The 26,624-nt window shown below is 41.5% G+C and overlaps 2 protein-coding genes across 13 annotated transcripts in view; one reads left to right on the forward strand and one right to left on the reverse strand.

Annotated features, from left to right (window-relative positions):
* SIPA1L1 (signal induced proliferation associated 1 like 1) overlaps positions 1-26,624 on the reverse strand; it is a 203,295-nt gene that overhangs the window by 167,045 nt on the left and 9,626 nt on the right. The gene's annotated exons all lie outside the window — the stretch shown is intronic.
* Positions 1-26,624, forward strand: part of LOC137857503 (disintegrin and metalloproteinase domain-containing protein 20-like) — a 371,501-nt gene that overhangs the window by 28,870 nt on the left and 316,007 nt on the right. The window lies entirely within an intron of this gene.

Raw genomic sequence — 26,624 nt, forward strand, 5'->3', positions numbered from 1 at the left:
TTGGTATGACATGGCCCCACCACATTACCAGTGGCCAAACCAATGTTTCTCACGTTCGTGAATAACTGGTGCACACAGTTCAGTTTCTGCTACTGTTTTATCACATACATTGCTTATACTGAACTCCAGGAAGGGAAGAGAGTGTTAATGTCCCAAAGCTGAAGACTCCTTAAGACTCCTACAACTGTGGATGTTTTTCGTGTTATATTGCATTTTCTGTCCATTGTCTTACTTCTGTGTAACCTGCAGTTATCCCTTCAGAAAACACCTGTGGCTTGTATTTAGTGTGGTACACAATCGCTCTATTACATTAACATCAGCTAGACTTGAGCAAGAACAACTCTCTTAATTAATGAAACTCAACACTAAAGTCACAGCATTATATCTCAGTTAATTAAATATGGCTCATCTGAAAACTTTTTCTATTTGTTTTTAAGAAAATAAGCATGGAGCAAAAGAAGCTAAAAATTACAATGCAAATGAACAGCTTGAAAAAGTATTTTAATTGCACAGAGCTTAATAGTGGTATAGTTTAACAAATAATAAGAGTCAGGAAGTAAGTAGAAAGCTAACCCATTAAAATAGTTAGCGATAAACTTCTAATTGCCTTTTGGCCACCAGCCTCTAAACTTTGGCATCACCGAAACTGTACAATGACTTGAAATAAGAGTGGGTAATTACCGCTGGTCTCTGTACACAACAATTCCAATCCATCACCAAATCTTTCACTGAGAATGGACGCCTTTCATTTTCTGTAATTACTATAAACATTGTCCTGTCACAACCAAAATTTCCTTACTATAGAAAACCCTATGTATTTTCACAACAGAGTATTCTCTGCTCTTCTATTCTGCCATGAATAGACTGAATCCATTACAGCTGAATGTATTGATTGTTAAGAAAAAGCAGTCAACCTCCTACTGCAACTACAGATAAATGTTAAATGAGTTCAAATGCGCATCTGGAATCTTTTCTCACCTACATTCAAATAAATGTACAACCAACCCTCTTTCAGTCTGTTAACCATGCAAGCAATAAGAATGACAGAGGAGCAGAAACAGCAGGTCTCAGCACTCTTACTAATAAAATGGACAGGTTTTGAGGGAGGCTTGGAGTTCATTCAAGAGAAAAAAATCCCTGTTGTTGTTGCCATGAAAGGTTTCACAGATTTCAGGTTTCACAACCTGAAAGAAGATGGTTGTGAACATAAAGCTTCCTTTATGTTGATATGAAAGCAGTTCAAGCCATACCTTTACACTCTGGCTTACCTCTCCTTTCAGCCTCCCCTCCTTTGTTACATTTGCCATTTATTTTTTTATTTTGAAAATTCTTGATTTGCTGCTCATATTCTCCCTAAGTGAAATATTTATTCCACTTCCTATGTTTGGGACTTTATATATACCTAACAAGTAGAAAAATACCTTTTTCCTTACTATAAAGCCCTGCAGAAGTATCGCCAGATATGTAAAATGGAGCTGTATCCTCTGAAAAAACGTACGGGTATTACCTGCAGCTTAATTTCTCTTACACACTGAATTATTTTTTTTATACAATTTTAAGCACTATTAGCCATCTGAAGAAAGGAGCATGGGCAAACCTAAAAGGCCTGAAAAGAAAAGGGTTTTCACACAGGCCCATAAGATTGATCCTATAATTTAGATTTTTTTCAAGCAAGTCATGTGCCCAAAATATAGTTTACAACTGCCTACTGGCCTCCTCTTCAACCACAGCACATCCGTTGATTACAGGATTTCGGCTCATACCCAAACCCCTCGGCAAATCCGTCTGTGAACCTGTGCTGCTGTGCTGAAGCTGAACGGTTGGAGACAAAACCAGAAGGCACTGCTCTTCTGGCAAAGCAGGTCTTCACGTGCTCAGGAAAAAGATGGGGGGTGCTGTTTTGGGGTCAGTTCATGTTTGTTTGTTTTTTTTATAAGTTCATGTACTTATGCCACTTTTCTTCCCCCTCTAAATGTGCACAGAAATATCACTTTTCATACTGTGTTTCTCAAAATAAAGGCAAGTTTCTAGGCCACAGGCCTAGTCCTGCCAGTGTCTGAGGCTCGAAACCAACACCCAATCCATCTCAGGCTTAGTGGGGCAGAGCGTGGCTCTACATCTACATGAAGTTAAACAACCAGGACTGAAAGTCTGAAAGCAATTTCACCAGCTACTGGTACCAATTCAAAAAATAAAAAAATACAAATAACAATAAAAACCCATCAAGTTTTCATGGGCTGAGTTGTTATCCACCAACTGGAAAGGCTGAACGGCACACATAATTTAAGTATCATAAAACCAAGCTGGCCAAAACTATATGAGATGCCCTATACTTTATCTCCCCCCTCTTTTTCTTTTTTTTTTTTCTTTAAAAGGCAGATATGCTTCTTTCTAGTTATGTTATTGATTTGGAGGCTCTAAAGATTAGGGGGAAGTGGCAAGGAAAAATCATGTTTAAATGTAAAGACGGCATTTGAAAAAGAACAAAGCCTTAAGTTTCCACAATGCTGTGAGAATTACATAGCCAGTTTTTCTCCTCCTACCCTCTATTATTCTGCGTGATATAATCACATATTACACACAGGCGTTAATCAAAAGCATCTCGAAGCTTTTCACAAACATCTTGTTAGGCCTTATAAAAAAAAAAATGGTCGTTTTCCATCCTTGCAGACAAAGCTGACTGGCAGACAGGCACCTGACCCAGACAACCCTCCTGTCTCTACCAGAACCCAAATATCTGCCTCGTTGCTCTGCCACACACCGGGACCAGGCTGGATGCTCCTTCTGGTCTCCCTCAGCCAGCTCCAACACCTTCACTGTATAAACACGGTGCTAGGTGCAGTTATGCCACTTGAAAACTATTTAGCTGAGCAATTTGACTGGAGAGAAACTGCTCTTAAAATAAGCTGCAGGGCTTTCTTTGTATTAGGACCAAAGCACAGTAATACACAGAGCACTCGAACTACAGGCGAAGAGCAGTGCTGAAAACCAGCCGGGCTAAAACAAGCTCTTCAGCCCAGTAACACAAGGTTTGTAGGAGCTGAACGTGCTAAAAAGCATATTAACTCCACTTGAAAAAGAAGTTAATGTTTCATTCCCATTCTTCCCTTGAAAGCACGCAACAATGCAAATATGCCTCCAAAAACATAAAACCAGGCTTCATCTCAGCAATATTCTGATGAATATTTATCAATTAACACTACATAAAATGAATAATTGGAAGTATCAAATCCCTCCCTGCATGCGAAACCAGTGGAAGACAAATGGTGTATCTTGAGAACAAGGCACTTTGCAGCCTTCCTGAGAAAAGCTCTTGTCACCTCTGCATTGGTAAGATGGTGTGACCGAGGCTGTCCTGCTGTGCCCTACAGCGCTAGGGCAGGAATTTATGGGAGAACCTACTTAAGGCAGAAGAGGAGAGGAAAAACCTAACCAAATCGCACTGCACAAATTCAGATCACAGGCAAGACTTGTTTTGGACATGCTGAGCTTAGCTGGAGGTATTAATATCCCAAACCACTTGCTCACAACTGAGGATCCCTCAAGTGAGATCTTATTTAATGTACAGGGGCAAAAGCAGCCAGATGGGCCAGGCACGAGCTAACCCAGCATCTTAGACACACAGCACTCGTGCTCCCCTTCCTCCCAAAATTGGGAAAATGAGGAGGGGAAAACCATCTGGCAGTGGGGAAAGCACGGGGCTATTTCCAATGACACCTCTGTACATAGAAGTGCTTTTTCCTGAGGGTTTGAGGAAGGCTGCGCTGGCATGCACCAACAGGTACGGGCATCTTCCTCACCCGCACAAACACCTCAGATGAAGAACTGCAGCACAGAGCTAATGAAAGTATCCAGCACCGTAAACCACTTCACATCATCCTTCCCAGCTTCATAAAAACTTCTCAAGACAGGCAGAAAGCAGTCTCTAATAAAGTTTTGTACAGACAAACTCTCGTTTTTGCCATTTTTAATGTTTTATGCTTTAAAAAGAACCACATGCCTAGAATTAATTTACCAGATATTAAACTTAAAATTAAAAGGCAACACCCTTTTCTTTATGGTGACCTGACAAAGAGGTGAGCGCATTAATAAAACTTCAAAAAACACATAATAAAGTTTACAACATTTGTTATACTGTAGTCAGGCCCAAGTTATTAAATGTTAGCTCCGCAGCTGAAGATGCAATACACCAAACTGAGAGTTTAGAAATATTTTACAACAAACCAAACTGCAGTTAAAACCTGAGAAGCACCCAAGGGAACAAGAAATGCTTATGCATACAAGCATCTCAGAACAAGCCTGAGCATCGTATCCCTGTTTCATTCCTCACTGCTCCGTATCTGCTCCCAGGTAGAGTGACCCTACCAAACAAGCCCCAAACACTCAGCTATGAGCGGGCAAACCTCCTACCTCTTACACTGAGGCAAACCTCTTGCTTCCAGTTCCCAAACACACTGTTATGAATATCTGGGGATAAAGTAAGGAGGCCACTGCCCCTCCCCACTAACACAGAGGCCACATTGCCCTGGATAGAGCCTCGTCTGTCCATTCAAAAGACGCTTTAATCTTTGCAGCTCTATGCCATGCCAAAGCCTAATCTGAGACACCAAACTGTGAACCCCTAACATAACAGTGCATTCCACACTGGTGGCAGAGCACGTTTCACCGTTGGTGGCTTTTTTTTTTAAACAGAGTAAAAATACATCATGTTCAAAAAACTGATGATGAACATCTGCACGATCTTTGCAGTAGCACTCATGTCCACACCCTGGAAAATGATTTTTGTCATTTTTATCTAGAAGCCATCCTTATCTTGTCTGTTCCACAGCCTGTGAACGTGCTATTCCGTATCAGCCACAGGGTTTGGTTATCTGAAGGGCTGGACAAACAAACTTCGGCAGTTTGAGAAATATAATTAAAAAAAAGAACACTGAGGGAGACTAAGTCAAGTTCCACTTCATAATTAGTCATTTCTATGAACATGTGCTGACATTTTCCAGCATATGGCCATTTCTTCTAAAGCAGAAACTGAAATTTCACGTAAGTTACTTCAGCGAGCTGTTTCCCAGTGCTCGTGCTTTCCTCTCCTCCCAGACAGGACTGCGAGACTTCTTGCTAGCCACCCACTTCCACGCGCGGGATAGAGAAACTGGCACAAGACCCAGGACAGTCTTTCGTTCTTACTTGCCAAACTGGCACCCTCGCTGCCTAAAAGAAACCCTCCCAAGCAGCCTGATCACCCAACTTCAAATTAAAGAACAAAGTTTGGAACAGGGAAGAAGGATGCAGACATAGCACTGCCGTACCACTGCTGCACCTCCTCGCCCAGGGCCCCCGGGCAGCAGGCTCCCTCCCTGAGCAATACTTGCAAGATCTCAGAAATATTTGCTAACTTCACCTCATGCTTGCTTCTGGTTTTAGGCCGGTTCTTCTTCCAAACCAGGTGCAATAAGGAGCTGCCTGGTAACTCACCAACCATCATCAAAGCTTTCCATCTGGTGTCCATGCATAAGCATATTAAGTGCAACGGCATTCACAAAAATTACAAGACAATCCACAAATGTAAACAAACACAGGACATCCTTTCCATAAGGAAGCCCAGGAACAAACAAGTTACACAATGCGTTTTATAAAAAGCAACGTTTAGCATTTAGTGAATGCGTAATACAGTCACCTTTTATGAAGGAGTAACAAGCAAAACAGAATACCATGCAGGAATATAAAGGAAATAAAGAATTGAATACGCAGAAAGAGCTGTCTGCCTTTCAAAGGGTGTTATGACTTGGATACATTCCTTTACATGACTTCTACTTGAACATACTTACTCAAAAACACACTGTCATCAGCACAAAATTACAGCTCTCCTTCATGCTGACATGCTACTGTACTTGTCACTAGTACAAGATGAAAAACTTTTAACTTTTTTACTTTATTCATGCAGGCCCCATCAGCCAATACAGGACTTCAGGTCTTACAATTTTTGTTGTTGTTTTTAAATAATAAATGCACTGACCTATCGTAGCTCCGCGCTTTCTGGCAATAACGATCAGGCACTGAAAGGAAATTCATTCAACAGAGCTGCAGAAAACTGTGAAGTTTTTTGTTTTGTTTTTCAAGGAGAAAAGGGAAGGAAGGAAGGGAGTTATTCACAGTTTAGAAGCTTTTCTACAAAGATTTCAGAACAATTAAACTAATTAGGCTTAATTTTCATATAGTTAGATTATTATACTAACAAGATATTCAAAAGTGATGTTTTCTGACACCGTCTGCAGTAAAATAATGAAATTTCACAATTAGTTTAGGACCATCCAGCCCTACAGCACATCCGTGCCACACGATGCTGTACCTCAACCACACAATCCCAGTCCTCCCCTGGGCCCACACTAATAAGTGGATCACTCTGCTGCTCTGGCTGAAAAGCCAAAAAAATCCTAAACGACAAAAAAAAGTATGTGCAGATGCACAAGCTGATCCATTTAACTATGAGATAAATCTTTTAATAATACTGTTGCAAAAAAAGGTACATCGAATAATCCAGTAGAAAGAGTGCAATGTTAGGTTGCCTCCAACACGAAGCCTCACCTCGTGAGCGGGAGGATCCTGCTTTTTACCCTCAGCTGAAACCAGAGAGAAACGACACCAATTGCACATGCTGCTGTAGCTGTCTCTTGGACACATGCATGTTTGGAGAAGGTCTGGAATGTGTCAGTTCTGCAACCTACCACAGAGATCAAAATCTCATTTTCAATACTGGTTTTGAACTTAATTTTAGGACACGCTGCCAAATACGTTTTTTTGCTTCGTTTCAGAACCATGTATTTCCACTAGGAAAATGAGAATTTACATTAAAAACTATGTAGTAGGAAATAGGGTATTTAATAAAATATCAGTCTCAGATCTCACAAATCCTACTGCATTAGTGCAGGAACTTACTCAATTGGCTCTTCTCTCCACGTTTTGTGCTCACAAGCCATGAGTGCCTGACACAACCACCACAAAGCTTTGCGTGAAGAACAGAAGAATTTTAGTATTATTCCCTCTTGAGGCAGCAGATAAACACTGAACTGCAAACTCTCTGGTAACTCTAAAATTCCACTTAAAGACAGTAGCCAAAGAACTTAACAGAAATTCACCAGACAATATTCACTTCCAAAAATCTATTGCTCCTTCCACATACTACTGAAATACCTTATCTTTTTCTTCTTTTTTTTTTTTTGAGAAAAGATTACCTACAAATTTTGAAATGTTTTGAAAAAGGCAAAATTGCTTAAATGTGAAAAAAAAAATCAAGCCATCTCTGTTGCTTTTTATAATATTTCAGCATTTCTATACTGCACGTTTAAATTACTGATTTATTCATTTTAAGTCACAGGCTCAGTATAGTTTTTCCTTCCACTTTTTGTGGCTAAATCCCGGCATCAAAAAATTTCATCCAAACAGGGGCATTCATGCCGCCAACCCACATACACTTTTTGGCAGCCTGCGAGGAAATCGGTGCTCTTCACAAGGCAGCTCTGTGCTGCGCAGTGACTGATGCCAGTAAAATATTACCCCAAAGCGAAGCCCAGGACAGAAAATGTCTGCAAGCATCAGAACCCCCACTATGAAAATTTATTTTATTTGATGAGTAACTGAAGTCTTTGAAGAGCTTGCAACCCCAAAAGAAATGTACAGAGTTTGTATAGCCTCACACTTCCATTTTAACTGGAAAATAACACTAAAGAATGAAGAAAATACAAAAACCACTCATGGAGAGCAAAAGTAGACCAAAGACTCCAACACCAGATATTTCTCTCAGATGCCTTTAAGTAATTACTGCTTTCAGAGCTCTTTGTCTATCCTTTGACATTGGAAACAGATGAGGAATTGTTTCTATGTCTGAAAGAGAGATTGGTTCCTAAGAAAGGAAAAAACAGCACTGGAGGTCTGTGCTTTGACCTTGTATGCATTGCCCTTACAGAGACATAGCAAGTGATAAAAGTTTTTCAGCTCAGCTCATTTTAGCAGGCCAAGATGCTTCTGACAGGCCTGCAAAGAGCAGGGCTTAGCATCATTCAGCCGAAGCACAATAAGAAATGCAGCATCTTCCTTCCATCCTCTGATTCCTCAAGTCAACTCCCTGAAACTTGGTCCTTCCATGCAGCTCCAAGCCCAACTCACAGCTCAAGCTGTTTAGCCGGGCACCTCGGCTTGGATTTGCACGACCAGATATTATTTTCAGGATCTAATGGACTTGTTTGATTGAGTAGACTTGTTAAGCAGAGTAAATTATTTTTATATGTACAGCATGCAGCAACTCCACTCTGGAGCATCAATACAGCAAGCACTTTGAAATACAAACAGACACACACAAAAAATAAATGGCTTTGCAGTAGTAATGAAGTAGGAGCTGGTCAGCATGTGATCCAAGTTCTCATGCTATTTTGCATTATTTCTCATTCCTGTTATCATTTTCCAAAACCAGCCAAAACAAAGGGCATAGTCTTCCTTGATTGAACTGCACCAATTGAAATTCCCACCTGTTTTTACACACCTACCAGCTACATCAATTTGAATCAAAGTGTTCGGTTCCAAAAGATCTACCCCTACTCTGCACTGCAAAGTAAAAATATGTTTGCCACACAAAATACAGGGCTGTGTCCCACTTGTGTGTTCTCCACAAAGAGAAGGCAGGCAGAGGAAAGCAAGGCAATAAATAAAAGCCCCAAGCATGAATTCATAGCCACTGAAGCCACCACCGATCCAGCTTGAGCAGCTCCTGCTTAGCCATGGTGTCACAGCATCCCGCCCCGTGCAGGCAAAGCAGCACGCGGTACTCAGCTCTGACCTACAGCCACACGGAAGCAGCTTTAGCTTCATGTTTGTTCCCAGATGCTAAACAAGGTCTTCCACTGGTACTCATGCAAAAAATAATCCCTTTTAATAAGAAAGCTGCCTTCTATTCATTATCCTCACAGAGCGCCTATGAATTTATAACTTCCTTCTGCCGGCATGCACATCTCTATGCAATTATGCTGCGGCAACAAGTGCACCTAAAAGGTCCTCACAGCTCAGTTTTAGTTCTACTAGCATCAGAAAAGAGGGGTTTTTTGAACCATAAGCAGATATTTGTCATTGCAATGGCAATTGCTCAGAGGTAGGCTCTCAGCCTCCAGAAAGGAAAAATGGAATTTGGTAGGACACACAAGTGACCTGATGTCTCCTGTACGTGTGCACTGTACAAGAGGTGGGACAGAAATCAGTCCCTTGGGTGTTTGTTTCCCCCCCCCCCCAACACCTCAGCAAGACTACTGTCACATACAGGTGCTATCAGAGCATTCTTTTTTGTAGCATCAGCAATGTATACACAAGACTAATGAAAGCCAATGTACAATTGAAAATGAAAATCCCTGTAACATCATTCAGCTGTTTGCACGCTCAAGACTAAAATATGTTTGTAAAATTGTTGCGAAGCTGTTATAGCCATTTTAAAGTTTCAAATAACAATTACAAAACGCATGAATTCCAGATAAGTAAAGTCTTAAAACTGAAATAAGTCAGACCAGAATTCTGATTGCCAGTACTGATCTCAACAGTTTCTTAGAGATAACAAAGAACAGAAATATTTGGTACTACGTATCACTATTCTACAGTAGTTGTTCATGGCAAAATTTTGCTTTTAAATCCATCTGATATTTCTTAAGAAGTCAGGAGGCCTTAGTAAAGTACACAGATAACACTTCCAAATATTAAACAGAACTGCTTCTGATTATCAGTGAAGAAGAGTCATGAATAACTAGCACTCTTTGATTTCTATGACTTTTATGTAAGTGTTTAGGTTTTTTACATGGCAGCTGTTTTGAAAATACTTTAGGAAGAAACAGTATTTTTTGTTTTATCACATTCCCAATTTCAGATTCTTACAAGCTATCCCTAAAATTTAATGTACTTTTAGAAAATAAAAATCCTCTGACAAGCCATAAATGTATGACACTTGATCTTCTGATCTTTCAACCTCACTAGCCAACCACAACTTGCAGAAGAAAGGTCAAAAAGAATGATTCATTTAACTTACAGCTGGTCGAAAAATATAGTGTTCTACACAAGGCAGCCCACAGAAACTCAATTCCAATGTGAAACCCCATATACTCAACTGCCATGTTCATATACCTAGTGAGGATTAATTCCATTCACAGTTAAAAACATCCATACATTATATTGATTTATTTCCTGACTATGTCAGGGATGCCTCAGATTACCAGAATCGATTTCAAATTATTTTTATTGCCAGATCCACTAATTAATCTTTTCTTCATCTCCAAAAAGCTTGCTTAAATTTATTTACTGGCACACAACATTTCACGTGCTACAAAAGATCTTTTTGAATATAATTTCAAAAATAGAATTTTACTTTATTACAGCTCATTACACTCAGTAACATGGTGTACTGAGATAATCCTGCTTCTCTGTTTTTAAAACTCTGCAGAAGCTTAATGGAAATGTAATTACCTACTTACATTAAGCTAATTACAACAAAGAAATACTTTTAAGTTGTTCTTTTATCAGGAAAGAGGCACTACAAAACCACAGTTTTAATTATTTTTAATGTAGGTTAGTCATATCAGACTCTTTTGAGTTCCTTCTCCAACACCTAACAAGAAATGAACAGCAGAAAGTAGTGCAGCTTTTTCCTAAAGGTGTAGGTTACACACTAAAATACAAACAGGGCTTTGCTCAAAACCCATTTTGCCTCGAAGCCACTGACGGGTTATGGTAGCTAATTCAGAGATTATTTGCAGTTCCTTATTGTCAGCCTGCAGTTTATTATTATATCACAAATACGTCCTTATGCTATTACCGATCAATAATTACATTTGGGAGCACAACCAGAGAGAACACTTGTCTATTTTGTCCATCAAGCACTCTCTTGTAACTCTATAAAAGCACCTAGAAATAAAGACTAGATGCTTTGATAGAAAGCATTGTAGCTATTGACCACGAAAAATGCCATAATCTTTGGTATTAAAAAGCAATAAGTGTTCTTGTTACTGCCATGATTTGATGCCCAAGAACAGGTCAGAAAGAGAGGATTTTCTCTGTGGATTCCACTGTGAAGCTCCGGATTTGCTTGGTTTATCTGGCAGTCCTGCAATTTCTCTTCTGCAATACAGAACAGACTTATCTCAGAAGCAAGGATCACCGAGCTTCATGCTGTATTCGCCAATTATTGCTCAAAAGCAAAATGAACTTGCACCAAACATTATCATCCGTGAAACACTAATTACATTAGGATTACCACGTGAGTTTTCAGAATACCGTCCTAGAATTAACAGACAGCAATGGGAGACACTATCAGAAGCCACTCTGTTCCTGTACTGCTTCACAAGTATTGTATTTGGCATTTTAAAACCCCAGGGCCCAGTCAACGGAGACTGTTTTTTGATGTAACCTAGAAGCCTCAGAGAAATGCTTCTAGAGGCAAACAGACTAGAATTATCCTGAGCATTTGCAGTATTTATTCCTTTCAAAGCTTGGTTAAATCAGCTTATTATGCAGTAATCATGAGGAACTGTTTACAGTATATTAGAAATGCACCTCCATAGGTGTAGCCAACACAGGCCAGGGTGTGGTTGCCTTGCAATTGGCAGGGAACATGTGTCTTTCAAATATTTCCAGTTCTACTGTGCCGCAGCCTGGGTTTAAGGCAGCACAATACAACACGTTAAAACGCATTCAGAGTTATCTCATGCCATTGCCACAACTACAAGGTGTGCCTTTTGGCTCTGCTAGAGATACTCTTTATTATTCATCATGTCTTACTTGCCTCTTCAAAGACGAGCATCATCACTTCTGCACAAGAAGATACACAGCAAAGCGCTCAGATTTTCATGAGGAGAAGTCCAACCATTCAGGATTCACTAAAGAAGATTATGAGCATCCAAAAGTGCTCAATATCACACACCTCAAAAGTTCAAGAATGCACACGGAGCTTTAGGAGGAGCTTTCACAGAATGGTTAAGGTTGGAAGGGACCTCTGGAGATCTTCCTGTCCAACCCCCTTTCAGCAAGATCCCTCACCAATGGGTCTTAAAGAAACCAAATTATCATAGGATGAGACAGAAAAAATTACTTGTGAATTATAACCAATCAACAAATATTAAGTGGGAAATAAGCAGAAGCAATAAGATTTCTTAAACAGTGAGCAGGCGAGAAGAAAAGAAGGGAAGAGGATGGTGCACTGATACCAAGGATCTATGCTTGGACCCACACTGGTAAATGCATGCATCTCTGGGGGTAAAGGGTAAAATGGAAGGAATTGACAGATACATAAACATTTACATTTAGCAAAGCTTAAAAAAAAAAAGATTCAGATTCTGTATTAGTCAGAAAAAATCTTGTCTGTAGGTCACTGTGGGCAGCTACAGAAGGTTTTCACAGGAATAGACTGATTGGGAAGTACAATGTTATATGAAATCCAGTGTCAATAAACACGCTGAAATGGCACAGAGAGGGAAAACTAATCTGAAGCGTCTCCTTACAATATTAAGGGTACGTTTGTTAACCTTCAAGAAAAGGCTCGTGGTCAGTATTCACTGAAATGTACCAACTTCACACCATCAAAAGGGAAGTGAAAGGAATTGGGGTATTTTATAAAGGAAAACAAATCAGAAATCACCACCACATATGAAGTACCACAGGTTTTCTTCATTACTGCTCATAACTCTACTCATATTGCCCAGGCATGGAGGAACTAGAGAAAAAGTGACTAATGATCAGAAGGTATGGTATGGCTTTCACACGGAGAAAAAACGCTGGGAACTCATGGTCTTAGAGGGATAAAGAGAGAGCTAAAATCACAAACAATGTGAAGAACACAAGGGGAAAAAGTTACCCATGGTATCACATAATGAAAGGATTGGAAAAACCTCAGAAAGATAATCAGTGTTAAAGAAATGTAAGAGTATCTTTTCCCCACAATATATAATAGTAATGACCACTGGACAACAGCTAGGCCAGAATTAGTTTGATTCAAGAAGTGATAGCACCAATACAAAGAAGATCAGGCAGTTTTTAATATAACAGATTTGGGGTGTTATCTCCAGCTCCGGCAGTTCTGAAGCTAATAAAATGCTATAAAAAGAACTGCTTGTAATACACCCATTCTTACATTTTCTTCTCAAATAGAAAAAAAAAAAAAAGAAAAAGAGGAGGAGAATTGTTAGTCAGGGTTTTAGCAGCACTTAAGGCTTAAACTGAACAATCCCCAAAACTGATACATGGAAAAACAGTTTTCATTAACAAGAATCTAAACAACTCTCAGATTCTCAAAAGCAGCTCTCTTCTCTCATTTTTCGGTTTATATGCTATTCAGCATATACTGAATGCTACTAGATTTCTCTCTTATTCATCTTTCTTACAATAAATCAAAGCTTTCTAGCCATCACTTGGGGCTGGGGAAGCGTGGAGCATCACAAGGGTCACAAATGAGTCACCTGAAGGTACTGGCTAGTGACCAGAGGTGAATCGCACACTTCATTAAGGAGCCCCTACAAAATCCGAAACAACTCTCTCACGCTCCTTTATCATCAGGAGATTCATATTAGGTTGAGCTCAATGTGACCTCAAAAAGAAGTTGTTTTTAGAATAAAGCTTGAGGTACTGACAAGAAGTTAGATTCTTTTTCATGCATCAAATTTTCAACTGCTCAATGCTTGCATTCAGTCGCTATAATCACCTCTTATTTGTAAAGCAGATAATTTAAGATTATGCAATTGCACTATGACTGCCCCAAAATATTATGTGCTGAAAGCACCGGAGTGTTTACAAACGCAGCCTGCCAAACAACCATTCCATCAAAACCACAACTCAACCATCACTTGAGCTCAACTTGTTCAAACTGGACTGAAATACAGATGTGAAGCATTATGTTCATCCTAAATTGCAAAATAAATGCCAGGAAAACAAAAACAACACACCTGTTGGAATGCACTCACAGAAACGATCTGCCCTGCACAGAGCTGGCAGCGATAGCCATGTCACTGTAACACCATTTGGAAAGATGAGAGAGAAAAAAAGCAGAACAGTAAGTTTCATTACAACACAGAAAATTCATATATACGTCAGACCACTGATGTTGAGGCTTTTTTTTTTTTCCTCTTCTCAGAATCGCACTCAGAAACAAAAGGTATGATGCATTCCAACAAGGGGGGAAATGAAAAAAAAAGGAAGAGCACCAAAGAGGTCATCTAGAGATTTCAAATACAGCTTAAAATACAGCTAGCTCATTCTCATCCAACAGCTGCATACTGTGTAAAGAAAGAAGCTGTTTGCCTTATCCCAGTTTCCAGTGTCCAAAGTGACCCACAGCAGCCTCAGTCAACATCCCCATCTGAAGACATGAGGGTAAAAAAAATAGAAGAATTACAGAAGAATTATTGTGGCTCCAAATTCTCTCCAAATATGAGACAGCTGCTTCACTACACTTCAAGTGCTGCACTTGCTACAACCTATATTCTGTTTCACAAATAGCAGCTTTCAACTAATTGCCTTCCTTTTCCAGTTTGATTCACTGCTCTTCAAAGGTATGTTTACCAGCTTCGCTGGTCTTTCAGAGAAGACAATGTACAAAGACCCAGAAACACCTTAAGTTGCCACACTATTTTTAGGATGTGGTTTGATGAGCAACCATCTTGCAGCTTCTTGCCTCTCTGCTGCCTTCTCAATTGAGCAAGCCCGTACGAGGGAGGAGGGCAGAGCGCCAGCAAAATGACTCAAGGACTTGTGCCGCGGTGACGTACCTGAGGTCGGCCCAGAAGCAAAAACTAGCAGAGAGTGGAAAGCCAAGGCTCCTTCAGCAGTCACCATCAGTGAAAAATGACCATCATAATGCAAATGTAAGCGTAGATCTGACAGATGAGGCACCTTTGTTCCTTATTACGAGTACTATGCAAGTTGTGAGTCCCTTTCCAAGGCTGTTCCACAAACTGATTTGGGAGATGTCTCCCCTCATCAAAACCAGGAATAATCTTAGGTACTGATATGAGGTTAAGGCTCACAAAAATTAAAAAAAAAAAGTTTTCTATCTTAACTACGCATCTGTTACCTTAAACATACTAAACTTGCTTGCTGCCATTCGAAAAAGATGGCCTATCATGCAATATATTAATGCAGATCATCTCTGTATAGTTTAGGTTAGGTGACAATTACTTAGGAAGTATTGACAATGCACAAAACACATCTATCAACGCCAGCTCAAATTGCAATTAAAGACAAAGTGTGAATTATTTTAGAGAAGAATGACATAATTATGACACAAATCAATGCAATAAAAAGCCTAAGTACTCCTCCAGACAAGGCTCTAAGAAAAAAAAGTTATGAGAACTCTGAAATAGTCTCCTAGATTGTAAGCAATGAAAGTAAAGAGGACAAACCCTAGGTAACTTATCTGCAGCTCCACAGTATATCTATAACCATCTCTTCTCAGCCATCTTTGTTGTAGGAAACACGCAAAACTGCACCTGCACACCGGCAAATGACTTTGCCCTGCTCCATTGTGTCAAGCACAGAAATTCTTCCTGTTTAAAAGAAATTAAACCAAATCCATTAGATTTGAGCCGAGGCCAATCCAGAATTCCACCGAAAGAATTACGTTTCCCTAAGTAGAAACAGAAGAGCTTTAAAGTCTAAAGTCACTGCACTGAGTCAATTTTGCCACAGGATGGTCCCTGCTGTCCATCAAGACCCTTCGAAATACCTACAATGGATTTTTTAACAAGTCACTACTTTTTAGTCCATGAACGGCATAGAGCTGTCAAGAAAAAAAGGTCAGAAACTGTACCAGGAAACACCTACAGCTTTGCAGTAGAAGAAATCATGAGAAATAACACAGAAAACCCAGAGACAGTCTAACCGTACTCTGCAGAAGTCATCTTCAAAAGCACCAGACAGCTTCTTTCTCAGCCCACTTCTGCCGTTCAAGCTTCTTCACAATGTGAGCTTTTACTGCGTGCCACAAAATTCATCAGCCAAAATTAATACCTGACAGGAAAAAACACTTTTCAAATTCAAATATACATCTAGTTTCCTTCACCTGACTTTGTATCCTGCCCCCACAGACCTATAGTGTGGGAAGCACTGCAGCATGCCCACTAGCACTGCCCAGACTGAAGCACTCAGAACAATGACATTTCACCTTATGCTGGAAGGGAGAAAGGCTGGATTTGCCTGCTGGCTTTACCCTTCATCATTTCCTTTGTTCCTTCCACTTGCACACCAGAGGTCACACATTCAGTATTACAGTGCCAAAATATTCATGCAAGTAAGGTTTATGCAAGTTACATGAATTCTTATCCCGCTCATCAATTCCTCCAGACAGATGCAGGCTCACAGAAATATTCAGTTTCATTCCTGTCAGTCAAAATCTGGTCAAGTCCAAAGAAAAGTTTTTCACCTAAAATAAATCAAAAGATGGAGAACTGATTTATTTTTTTGGGGGGAGGGGGGGGGGGCGGAGGGTGTTGCAACAATGGCATGACAAAAATAATCTAAATATGTTTTCTTCTTTTGCAACAAACCTTTATCAAGAACCTTTTAGTCACAGCTATACTGATATAAGCAATTCACCCTGCATAGCACAGAGTGAACTGTGAAACTGAATGTGCCTACATGGCAAGTTCAATTATGGATGCATCGTATGCTTCAATATTCCTTTAGGTATACAAAGGGAATCAATTTGTGCAATTTGCTCTAAACACAAACAGCCCTTTTGGCAAGATCATCCTTTAGCTGAACAATCAGTTTGAACACCTGCCTTCTGAAAACATCACCCATTCACATCCGCAATGGGAGCAGCACGTTCAGCATGCACAGGATAACACGGCTCTGCACTACTTGGCTGTGCTCAAGCAGCAGGTATCTTAAGATGGCTGCAGAAGAACTTGCTGGATCCGTATGATTATTACCAGAAATAACCAGTGGGTTGCATGGAATAGATGTTGCAGTGTCAGTTTTTGCTTCGCCCTCTTGCAGGTTGGAGTTAAGGTTTACCTCTCAGTTGATGTGCTGAGCAATGCAGCCACCCTATAAAACCACATGCCTTCGGTAGCCTTTTTCCTTACCAACAATGGCTCTCAACCCAAAGACACCCAGGCACAGGTCTGGGGTTCAACAGCAGCGCATCCCTGCTGCCCATTCATATTTCTCTCCTTCCAGCGGCCACCAGCCAATGGCTCAGTTAATTCTGCTTGATTTACTGCCTTGCTGTGGGCTCACAGCAACACAGAATTAAGCTTTTACCAGCAGCCTCCTTGTTGCCTACTAAAAAACACAAGACAGACCAATCAGTTTCATACATGGTATCCAGGGAAGACATTCAGTTCAGTCTGGGCTGAGACATCCCTTTTTGGGGGAGAAAAAGCTTTTCCCATGCTCCTGCAGCCCTGTGAGTTCACATTTGCTAGATCATAGCTCTGTTTCTCCTTAGTCCCTAGCAAATTCAAAGAATATTCGCCTTGGCTGCAGTTACTTTGCAGCAGCTTTAGTTTCCATAATTAAACCTGAACTGGGTACATACTGAAATGCAAGTACAGCCAGCAAGATCTCCAGATCCAACCTTCACAGCTAAAGCGAAAACAAGCCAACTTACTAACCCACATATTCCAGTCAAGGCACATACCAAATGTTTATGTAGTGCAGGACACTGGCCTAGAAGAGAGCTGCAGAAAGCTCTTTCACAGTAATTCCTGCACATATGCAAGCCTGCCTCCCAGCCCAGGGGCTGCCTTAGGATACAAATCACAAACATCTCTGTCCGTTCTAGTATTTTGCCACTAAGAATATCCAGTTTTAACAAAAAAAAAAGTTTAATAATGCACTTAGTGGTGAGGAGAGAAAAATTAATTCAAGTTTACCACACTGCAATTTTCTTCAGCTTCTTATCTGTCTTACTAGACATCCCATATGTAAAAGAGTTCACACAGAGGAAACTCCTCAAGTCTGAAATGAGAACATCTTTTTATTTCCTTTCCTCTGATTTTCATCTTCCAATCCCTCAGCCCTCAAAAAACAAATACCATTCTGAAGTCCAGCACACCAGATCTTCACCAAGAAAGAATAATGCCTCAAATAATGCAGCTTCCCACATAAAAGCCTCACATCTCACATAAATTAACACTAAGACTTCCCACTCTAAAATGTTCCATTACTTTCTCCAGAAATGCTCACAAATTACATAGATAAATCAACAAGTAAGCTGCAAGTTTAGTGAGTTTTAGTTGATCCACGTCTATGATAATATTATTTTCACCAGTAAGATTAGGAATCTGAACAAAGATGAAACCCATTTAAAAAAGCAAAAGATGCCACCATTTGCCAAACTAATGTCTGATTAGCCTTTGTTTACAAGCAGTGTTCTCTTAGAAGTTTCCTTAAAACTCTTAATAGTTTCAAATTTCTTTTAAAAGTTTGTAATCATGAATACACTGACTGTTTTTTTTTTTTCAAGTGACATGAAAATGGCAAAGGAAAACAAACAGTGCTCATGTGAAGCTGGTACGGAGATAAACTGGGAGAATAAGGCAGACATGCACTGCAGTTTAAAGAACTTGAAACAGTTTTAAATGCAGTTTTAACACAGCCCAGTCTCATGAACAGTGCACACTTACACAAGTTGCTCTAAAAGAATAAATCACAGTTTACAAAGTCCACATTTGTAATTACAGAGAGTAAGCTGCAGGTGCACAGAAAATAATCTTCTTCTGTACAGGTTGTTAGAAAGAACTTCGTGATGGAAATAAAATAAGCGGTCAGAGGCAGAAAGCAGGAGTTAGTTGAAATTCCACATGACAACCCACTTAATTTCATGACAAAAAGAACAATTTAAATAATCAAAGAAGCATGAAGCCACTCAGATACACGCTGTTTACATTTTTATCTCCTCTGTGTCTGCTGATGTATTTAGCAGAGAAAGGTAACATTAGCAAGATAGCAAGCGTGGCTCAATGAGCCAAAATTACCCCCAGATAAATCTTTTCCCATGAGGTGAAAAGCAAAACTGCTGTGACGAACAGGGGCTGCATGCTGGTTTGTCCTCATGCCCTGAAACACTGCATGACATCTTAGAAATGAAGGTCCCGACAGGTCCAACCATGGCACAAGCAATGTTGTGTAGACCCCAGCAAGTTTTTGCAAAAGAAGTTAGTCTTCAGCAAAAAAAGCAAAGTTGGATAATTGAAAACCTTACCATAGGAGAGGCCTGAATCAGACCCTAAGCCCAGGGGCTGCATTCCAGATCAAGCTGTGTCCGCACCAAGACAGCATCCATCACTTCCAGCTCCTGCTCTGAGGCTCTGCGCTCGTAGCCTGCCAGGCATCACACACAGTGTGGCAAGACACGAGCAGCAAGGACAAAGCATCTTTTCTCGCTGGCTCACGTGGAAGATGGAGCCACCAGGACAAACATACACTCCCTGTCTCTTCTCCGCTGGCCCCACCACCCCATCACACCCCCATTCACTATTTCTGAGAATGGCCGCTTTCACATTTCTCCCATAAGCATTCATTCTTGTATGAGTTTTATTGATTTCTAATGGCAACACATTAAAATATGGATCCCTGCATGCAGCTCAAACAAATGACAATTTAGAAATTGGAAGCTGATACGAAGATACTAAGAATAAAGCAGGCAGAAAATCACGTTTTCCACTGAAAGTCAGACAACCACAACGGTTTGTTTCATGGTTGGGTTGAAGAAACAACAATATGAACCAACATAATGTGCCACATAAAGCAAAATACATCGGTAGAATAACTAAAATGATGTGCATCTACCCAGTTCAATTTAGAAGGAAAAAAATTCCAAGAGCAGTGAAACATATCGATTAAGTCTGCGGCTGTGTGAAACAAGGCTGGCTACAAATTAGAAAGTCTCCTTCAAGCCAGACAACGTAAATAATCCTTTCTGGAAACAGCGATAAGGTAAAACTGATTCAATCAAAGGTTCCTCATGCATCGAGGAATAAAAATAGAAATTTCTGAAAGCACATCTCAAACTGTAGGCAAGATTAAGTCACAGCATTAGCTTTGCAGCGCTCATCAGTGCCATCTGAGCCTAAGAAGCAACATTCACCTTTATTCAGCATTCCTGAGACCTCAGCTGAACCAGCACGTCCAGTTTTTGCCAGACTCGACAGCAGCAGGAAGACACCCTGATGCAATCCAGCAGACACCGGGAAGAGGATGGGGGCTGAAACACGCGATGAACATGGGCGGGCTGGGGCATCGGGGGCTGTTGCTCTGGAGAAGGCTCAGCTGGCCTGCCTTCCTTGCTCCAGAGCTGCCTTCCAGCCAAGGCTGTTCTGCAATTCTGTACCATCCACATGACTGCAGTGCAAGAGACACAGGTCCACAAAATCCTTGCTTTGTGGGGAATGAGTGAGGTTTCCAGAACCACCTGCATGCACAGTATCATGCTTGATACAAAGCAAGCATCACGTAAAAATAAATAGTAAATTTTGCAGTAATTCTGAGTGCTTAAGCTACCATTAGAAGTGTGGTAAAGAGAGAAATACACAGCAAGGCCCACAAAACGTCAGTTTCCCTGAAGAAAGTCCAGTTCAGGTGTGGTACTGAGCTTCTCTGGAGGTGCGGTGATGCAGCAGTACGCTGTCTTCGGTGCATTTCCCCCCTCATTGCCATAGGAAAAGATACTGCATTTCCAGAAAAGACGAAAAAACAGACCTCTAGCAGACTGACTCACACATACGCAGGAAAACTAGTTTGTAAAAAGCAAGTTTCACATCTGAGGTGCACGTGTGTCAGCCTTCTGCAGAGACAGGACGCTTCTGTGCCCACCTGCAGAAGGACAATGCCACCTCTTCCTGCACACCAGCAAAACACCACTGGTACAAATGATGTTCTCTGAAAGCTCTCAGAAAGCATAAAACAGTAGCTAAGCATGGTATCAGACTGCTAGGCCAGGAAGTGAAGTTGTCCTGCTGTTCTTTAGCTATCTAACAGAGATCCAGTGAATAGCTCTAGCTTAGTTGTTACGTGGCCCACACACAGAACAGAAATCAAACAATGAACCACAGTTTCTCAACAGCATCCTGGTGAATCTTTTCCCCTAGCTCCTGGCAGGCACTGTGCTCGGTGTTCCGAAGTACAACTGCAACACGTTAGATATTAGAAACATCTTGTCAACATTAGAAAAGCTGTAAGGGTGACTGAACACTGAAACAGGTCACCCAGTGAGACTGCGGAGTTTCCATCCTTGGAGATGTTCGAAACCCAACCAGACAGCATCCCGACCCTGCTGGGAGCAGCCAGCTGTGACTGAGGATGTCCAGAGGTTCCCGAGAACCAAGAGGACAGAACTGCTGGGCAACTGCATCTGCAGGGTCAGGGGAGGCGAGCCTCCATAGGAACATGAGGGTTTGGATACTCACATCCACCTGCAGAATCTGAGCTGTATCTGCACAGCATTTCGCTTATTTGTACGATGCCTCTAGACGTGGTCACAGCATAAGCATAAATGAAGGTACTGACATCCAACAATCACACCAAGGTAAGGCTCTTCAGCGTGTAGAAACTCAACAGAAGACACTCCTGTTTCATCACACGTGGAAGGAAAAGAACACTAAAAATCTCTCCCTCTTACCGAACTTTGCTGATAAATGCCATACAGAAAGAATGAAAAGCTAAATGGAATTCCTAAGAAAACATCCGGGAAGTTTAAAAGCCGCGTGTCCTTAACAAACATTTGGTCAGAAGTTTGCCAGTGTTGCAACAACAGTTGAAACTCCTCACCAGCACTTCTTGACGCTGTCCTTGGAGCCTTTCTTTAGCACTCATGACACTATCATGAAGCTCAGCATCTCCTAGCCTGTTGGAAACCATCCCCGGATGCTGAGAGAAAGTTTTTAGTAGAACAAAACCAAGGAGACAGCATTTAGTCACAGCCCTAGACAAGTACGTTTCTCCCTTTTCCAAATGATTTTAAAGAAAGGTCAAAAGACTTTTAAAGATAAGACCAATTCACGTCTTGAAAGATAAATAGCAGCTTGTGGTAGAATCAGGTCAATTACTAAGAACTTTGAATATGTAAATGGCTTCAGAAGGAGATTCAATTTTTAAACCATGTCTAATAAGACAGATCCAAATAGAACATTTATGATCCCATTAAAATCTTTTCCTCTAATGGCCCCATTACTTTTAAGCATTCTCCAGATTAAAAAAAAGAAAAAAAAAAAACACAAGCCTTTTATCTCTATCAAGAAGCTTGAATAGAATTCAAGAATCTTTTTCACTAGGGCTGAGGTTTTTTTATTTTTACAAAATTAGGAATAAACTTTGGTTTTGGCATAACATTAAGAATGAATCATGTCCAAAGTTAAGATAAGTGTAATGAACACTAGTGTTTATCAGATCTAAAAGCATCCTCCTGTAACTTTAGACAACCGTGGTTGTACAATGTGTACAACCTTCCCTTTATCATTCAAATGCTGAATAAAGACAAATTGTATTTTAAATCATTTACAAGTTACAGGCAAAATGGAAAAGTAAACTTTTTCAAACATTTGTAAATTTGTCACAGAAAACATTAAAATGATGGTGTCACAGCTAATAGCAGTCTCTGCATTACCACATCACAGACCAAGGTAAGTTAAATTTAAATGAGACTTGGGCACACGATCAAATTCACGTGTGCCAGAACATGATACCAAGTTGCCATCAGTGTCAGGAAAGTGCCTAATACTTAAACGAGTACAAAATTGTAGTGGTCTGAATAAATAATGCCTACTGCAAACAAGGCATGCTGGTACGTGTTTTTTGTTCGATTTTTTTTTTTTTAATTAAAACAGAATAATTTATGGGATCAATACTTTCCATGATGTGACTACTGTACTTTTGACCCAGTACTGGGAATCCTAAAGCCCTGCTTGGAGCATCATCGAACCGGTGTTCTCATCTTGTAACCTTCACACAGGTTTGGATACGTTATGGGGTTCTGCTCGCACCACTAACACAGCTTCCTCTGCAATTTGTCTCCCCTTTTCTACTCAGAAGAAAGCACTGTGTGTCAGAGCAGGCCTGCAGCCCAGCACTGCAGTGCTGCCTGATGCAGAGCAGCCCACACAGGTTCAGACTTTATGACAGATTACTGCCACCCAAACCACAAGGCTGCATTACCATGGCAGCCACAACCCAAATTTCTCACCTGGAGGATTCACGAAGCCTTACAGCCCAGTACCAGGCCTTGCAAACAGTCATATCCTCAACTCTTTAGCAGAAAAGTGATCATAGATCGCCATTCAGAGAGGCAATGGGTACAGGAAGCAACAGCTTACCGAGCCCAGGCTGCACATCCTACGGCGGCTGCTGAGGCTGAGAGGATGCAGCAGAGCTGGGAGGGGAGGAAGAGGAGGCTGGAGGAAGAGCAGCCCAGTTAGCGCTGCACATGGTGCCTCTGCTGCAAGTGACCTGGGTCAGCATGCAGCTTATTTGAGACTTTCCCCTGTCAAATAACATTTTGATATGCGGATATGAACACTTTGTTTTGCCTCTCTAAAAAGGGACAGATCTCACCTTGCTAGCCTACCTTGTAATCAATCTCAAGTTTAAAAGTAAATCATTACAATACTGCTTCACCTGAAGCCTTGTTGTCCAACACTTAAAAGCATGACATGCAGAAGACCAAACCTCTTCTCGATGTCAGGATGTCCTCTTCTTTCGGTGTCCCCTAGTGCCTGTCCAGTGAGACTCAGAAAAACTAGCTCCTGCACCCCTGACTAACCAACCACATCTGCTCGGCTTTTCAGGCAGAATAGCAAGAAAATGTGCCAGAAAAAAGCTGAAGTTTTAACCAGTCAGACAAATAAATGCAGGAACATCTTTCACCCCCATCACACCTCCTCCTTCACCCAAGCACTATGCCACCACACCTGGTAGTGAGCTCAGGAGCTCACCCACATGCCTCCTCCAGACCCCACACAACCAGCCTGTAACACACACACATCTCGCTGCTCTGGCACCAGGACAAGACTTTCCATGAGAAAAGCTAGCATGAGAAAGCTCCTGGTAACAGCATCCCACCTCTCCACAGTAATGCTGTTAGACCTCATGAGGGAAGACATCTCCCCGGTCCAGAGGGATCTCCTCCACCAAGAAAACCTGCTGTTTTGTCACATGAACAATTATGGAGGGAGGGGAAAAAGCAAGCTGACAGGACACTTAAGAGCAGAAACTATTAAGCAACCTAAATACCGATACTGCTACACGCTCCCGTAGCATTTTGTCTTGCGCATTTTTTTTCCATGAAGGAAGTCTATACAGAACAAGTAGCTGCATGAACTACCAGAGCCTGGTACCTTCAAAGCTCTCCTCGTGCTTGACCAGAGAGATTTATTTACATAAATCTCAGAGAAATCAGAGGGAGGGGGCTAGAACAACAGCCCCTTAATTAAGAAAAAAATAGAGAAGGATGGGGAGAAAGAAGAAGAGTTAAAACAAAGATGCAGGCACAGAGATCGTGATGACACAAGCTGGTTTCCATAGGAAAACAGAAACTTTGAGGGCAAACTCCCCTCAAACCAATTACCAGATATCTAGGATACAGCTGCAGTGCTGCCCCAGCAGCAGCTGCCATGCAACACAGGCATATGCAAGCCAGCTCTGAGCTAAAGAACATGTAGACTATGTTCCCTGGAACCAGATTAAACTAAAACAGGAAAAAAGCAGGAGTAACATGAGGCACCTTTGCTGGCTGCAGCAGGGCACAGCATCAGCAGAGAGATGCTACGAGAAGCGGCACACTTGGGCGCAGCCAGGCAGAACTTCACAATCCTTCCCAAACACAACTTCAGACCCAACACTGGATATTAATCCAGATTTAAAGGAACACTTTAAAATACAGTTCTAACAGCCTTCGGATTGACACTTTCTACAGATTTTATTTCAGTCACTTGTTAGGCAGTCTGTTTTATTCTTTTTGCAATTTTACAGACGCTCTCTCTGATTTTATTGCTACAGACCACAATATGTAAGAGCTCGCTGAGCCAGGGATGTCTAGCAGGGAACTAAAATCAAACCTATTCATGCATTACTTTATTTTGCAGCACACCAGCTATTATGCTGACCTTTGTGCTAAAGCCGCTGGACCAGCACCAGAACCACTAGAGCCACATCAGCACAACGCTGCCCCGAGCTCAGTAAGTGCAGCTGAGCAGGGAGGCAGGTTAGCTGGTACACAGCACTGCACTACTGCTGCTACATGCCATCCACACATGAGCTACCAAGCTAAAGCTGTAATAGTACCTAAAACAAGGCCAGGGCACAGGCTGGAGCACTAACCCGTGCCAGGGAACTGCCAGCACAGCCCCAGCATGGTTTTGCTCAACCACTGCCTTAGCTCTGCCTGGACGTGGTAGAGGAGATCCAGGGGCTGGGGACAGTGAGCTGCAGGCAAGGGGGATGCAGCCACCAGGGATGGCACAGAAATGCTGGCACGGCTCTGCAGCTGGCTATGAATAAATCCCTCCACGGTGTGATGAAATCTAAAGCTCGAGACAATTTCTGTTCTGAACGCTATTACAGATTTTTCATGCGCGGTGTTAAAACGACTTGCTCAAGGGCACCTGCACTTCCTTATTTCACAAAGTCACCGAGGTAAACTAATGAATGAATGAATACGAAGCACGGGTATTACAGTAGTGTCACATCAAACTACAATCTCATTAGTTCCCATAAATGAGTGACGCTGAGTGCACTCAACACAGAGCAGCCTAATTATCCTGCAACTGCACCGCACCAGCTGGGGCTGGGAGGAGAAAAGGAAATCGAGTTCCACCCCAAAAGTAATCAGTTTCTGCCACTGGCAAAAACAATTTACATAACCCCACCTCACCCTGCACACCTTTCCCGGGAGCCTTTCAGATGCAGAAAGGATCAGACCACATTAACTCCAGTGGGAGCAACAGCCCGCTCCTCATCCTTTCCCTCTTCCTGTACAGTCTTAAGACTGGGACAACTGTTTTCTGCTCACAAGACAGGAAAAAACCTGGGGGAGAGCATGCTTAAGCTGTAGGCTGCTATTAGAGCAGTCTGTCCTCACGCCTGGTGTCTCAGAGAAGAGGGGCTGCGACCTCACAGGCCCTACCATAAGCCCTCCTTGCTCGCTCTGCTTCCAGGGAAGAGTCAAGCAGCTTTTCAGCACAGCCATTCAACAGGATAATGACGACAGCTCAACTCCACAAGAAGTTTTATTAATATTGCATACACTCATCTTAATGACATTCAGTGCTAATTACCATGGTTATAAACCGAACAGCAGTAGCACTCCAGCAGTATCCTACACCTTTGGTTCTGAGCTTTGAGCACAGGGACAGCAAAACGCACTGCCTGCGTCCAGGGGTGCCAGTTCCCAAATGGCTAACCTACCTGGAGCTTCCGTACATCTCAAGAGCTTTTGGTATCTCAGCTAACGACTAGGAGGCAAACACAGAATGGTTATGGCAAACAAGATGGATACTGCTATTACTCTTTGAAAACCAGAAACGCTCGCGGTGCAAATAGAGCAGTCACCCAGCGCTAACACAAGATTCAGAAAGAAGAAACGCACCACCTTTACAAAGCTCTTTTTTTTTTTTACC

Source organism: Anas acuta, chromosome 5 (assembly GCF_963932015.1).
Source record: "Anas acuta chromosome 5, bAnaAcu1.1, whole genome shotgun sequence".
NCBI classification, from domain to species: Eukaryota; Metazoa; Chordata; class Aves; order Anseriformes; family Anatidae; genus Anas; species Anas acuta.